Here is a 3,918-nt window from a genome sequence, read left to right on the forward strand (position 1 = left end):
CTAGCAGGATACTAGTAGGGCTAACCTAACTAAAGGATACTAGTAGGGCAAACAGGATACTAGTAGGGGCTAACCTAACTAGCAGGATACTAGTAGGGGCTAACAGGGATACTAGTAGGGGCTAACAGGGATACTAGTAGGGGCTAACAGGGATACTAGTAGGGCTAACAGGATACTAGTAGGACTAACAGGATACTAGGGCTAACAGGGATACTAGTAGGGGCTAAACCTAACTAGCAGGGATACTAGTAGGGGCTAACTAACTAACAGATACTTAGGGGCTAACAGGATACTAGTAGGGGCTAACCTAACTAGCAGGGATACTAAGGTGCTAACAGGATACTAGTAGGGTAACAGGGATACTAGTAGGGGCTAACCTAACTAGCAGGGATACTAGTAGGGGCTAACCTAACTAACAGGGATACTAGTAGGGCTAACAGGGATACTAGTAGGGGCTAACCTAACTAACAGGATACTAGTAGGGGCAACAGGGATACTAAGTGGGCTAACCTAACTAACAGGATACTAGTAGGGGCTAACCTAACTAGCAGGATATAGTAGGGCTAACAGGTACTAGTAGGGGCTAACAGGGATACTAAGGGCTAACAGGGATACTTAGTAGGGCTAACCTAACTAACAGGGATACTAGTAGGGGCTAACAGGGATACTAGTAGGGGCTAACAGGGATACTAGAGGGCTAACAGGGATACTAGTAGGGCTAACCTAACTAACAGGGATACTAGTAGGGGCTAACCTAACTAACAGGGATACTAGTAGGGGCTAACAGGGATACTAGTAGGGCTAACAGGATACTAGTAGGGAACAGGGATACTAGTAGGGCTAACCTAACTAACAGGGATACTAGTAGGGGCTACCTAACTAACAGGGATACTAGTAGGGGCTAACAGGATACTAGTAGGGGCTAACAGGGATACTAGTAGGGGCTAACAGGGATACTAGTAGGGGCTAACAGGGATACTAGTAGGGGCTAACCTAACTAACAGGGATCAGTAGGGGCTAACAGGGATACTAGTAGGGGCTAACAGGGATCTAGTAGGGCTAACAGGGATACTAGTAGGGCTAACAGGATACTAGTAGGGGCTACCTAACTAACAGGATACTAGTAGGGCTAACAGGGATACTAGTAGGGCGACTAACTAACAGGGATACTAGTAGGGGCTAAGGGATACAGTAGGGCTAACCTAACTAACAGGGATACTAGTAGGGGCTAACCTAACTAACAGGGATACTAGTAGGGCTAACCTAACTAACAGGGATACTAGTAGGGCTAACAGGGATACTAGTAGGGGCTACTAACTAACAGGGATACTAGTAGGGGCTAACAGTGATACTAGTAGGGGCTAACAGGATACTGTAGGGGGCTAACTAACTAACAGATACTAGTAGGGCTAACTAAACAGTGATACTAGTAGGGCTAACAGGGATACTAGTAGGGGCTAACAGGATACTAGTAGGGCTAACCTAACTAACAGGGATACTAGTAGGGGCTAACCTAACTAACAGGGATACTAGTAGGGGCTAACAGGGATACTAGTAGGGGCTAACAGGGATACTAGTAGGGCTAACCTAACTAACAGGGATACTAGTAGGGTCTAACCTAACTAACAGGGATACTAGTAGGGGCTAACAGGGATACTAGTAGGGGCTAACAGGGATACTAGTAGGGGCAACAGGGATACTAGTAGGGGCTACCTAACTAAAACAGGGATACTAGTAGGGGCTAACAGGGATACTAGTAGGGGCAACCTAACTAACAGGGATACTAGTAGGGGGCTAACCTAACTAACAGGATACTAGTAGGATAAAAGGATACTAGTAGGGCTAACAGGGATACTAGTAGGGGCTAACAGGGATACTAGTAGGGCTAACAGGATACTAGTAGGGCTAACNCTCTCAATTCAATTCAATTCAATTCAAGGGGCTTTATTGGCATGGGAAACATGTGTTAACATTGCCAAAGCAAGTGAGGTAGATAATACACAAAAGTGAAATCTCTCTCCCTCTCCCTCTGACCATCACTACAGACTTGTCATGCAGCAGGTTCTAGCGTTTCACTGACGCAGGTTTATGCTTCAGTACGTGACTCACTTTGTCTGTCCCCTTCCCAGCTTCCACAGGCTGACGTTTCACTATTCAAAATGGCAGCCTGCTTTAGCCACTGTTTTGATTTAAAGTTTCAAGTTGTATTCATCGTATGTACAGGATACACATGGTTTACACCATCCAATGAAATGSTTACTTGCAGATTCCTTCTCGTCAATACAACAACAATAAGAACTAATAAAATAAAAGAATATGAACATAAAGTAAATAGCTCAGTAGAATAGAGGGCTGCAAGTTTCCTAGTACGGGGGTTGGCTGTCGTCACACACGACCTCCCTCGGCAAATGCCACAGCTGTAAATCCAAGGTGGGACGGATGGGGTCAGGTGGGGTGAGCGCAATGCGAACCCTCGAGGCCTGTTAACTACTCTGGCCCCTTCCCTTGCCCCCCTGCATGCCAGTCTCTGGCTAGTAGAGGTGCAGCTCTGTTTCAGAACCCCCTTATCTGTGTCAGAATGATTAGGAATGTCAGTTCAGCTCATGGAGACTTGAGTTTATGGTTAGTAGCATTGAGTATGCTTAGTTTTGCTCAGTTTTAGAACTTATTTTCAGAACCTCTTTCAAAATAAGCTTGGCATAGTCTCACTCTGAGTTTCTGACTCACTGTGTTTGRACTTTGGCCAGTTAGTCCATTAGTCCAGTCTAAGAGCTGCGTTGAGGCTTCAATATGGCCTCTCTTTTAACCTCTGTCAAAATGTTTACAGTCATAACTCCTGTTAGCTTGGTGGTGTTACCGTTGCATAGAGMATCCCGTCTGCCTTGCATGCGCCATTTAGCTTGAAAGAGTAAAAATTGTTGAGGCTTTCAACCGTTTACATGTTAGTCGTTTAGCTGTGTCTCCTTTCTAATTCAGGTTAGCAGTGATAGGACTTAGCAACAGTGTTTTAACAAGCTAGCCAGTCATACAGCAGACTGCTGAGGCAGGGACCATGATTTGACCCAGTTGTTCACATTTCTGTGTCTCAAGTTTCAACAAGTCAGATGTCTGTGTAGACGTCTGCTTGTAACAGACACTGTCCATGAGGCATAAAGCACATGCGTGCGTGCACACACACCCCACACCACACCACACCACACCACACACACACACACACACACACACACACACACACAGGCCCTGGAAGGAGAGAGAATGAACTAGAAACGATTTGCTTTGTCTGTGTCTGTCGTGTCGTGTCGGTGTGTCGTGGTGTCTGTGTGTCTGTGTCTGGGTGTCTGTGTCTGTGTCGGTGTGTCTGTGTCTGGTGTCCGTGTCGGTGTGTCGTGCGGTGTGTCTGTGTGTTCTGTGTGTCTGTGGTCTGGGTGTCTGTGTCTGTTTGTCGGTGTCTCTGTGTGTCTGTGTCTGGGTGGTCTGTGTCTGTGGTGTCTGTGTGTCTGCATCTGTGTGTTCTTGTGTGTCTGTGTCTGGGTGTCTGTGCTGTTGTCGGTGTGTCTGTGTGTCTGTGTCTGTGTGTCTGTGTGTCTGTGGTCTGATCTGTGTGTCTGTGTGTCTGCATCTGTGTGTCTGTGTGTCTGAGTCATGTGAAAATGTACTTGAAAAATCCATGTGAACTTCACACATTCTGTTTTCACATGTGATTTGTTCACATGTGTTTTTCCCCCTTTGTCTTTTCACATAATAATTTTATGTGCTTTTTTTGTAAGGGATGAGTCATTCACAACAACACAGGAGCCGTTATGCCTCGGTATAGTGTGTGTGTGTTGTGTGTGTGTGTGTTGGTGTGTGTGGTGTGTGTGTGTGTGTGTGGGTGTGGTGTGTGTGGTTTGTGTGTGGTGTGTGTTGGTGTGTGTGTGT

This window comes from Salvelinus sp. IW2-2015, unplaced genomic scaffold (assembly GCF_002910315.2).
Source record: "Salvelinus sp. IW2-2015 unplaced genomic scaffold, ASM291031v2 Un_scaffold2012, whole genome shotgun sequence".
NCBI lineage: Eukaryota > Metazoa > Chordata > Actinopteri > Salmoniformes > Salmonidae > Salvelinus > Salvelinus sp. IW2-2015.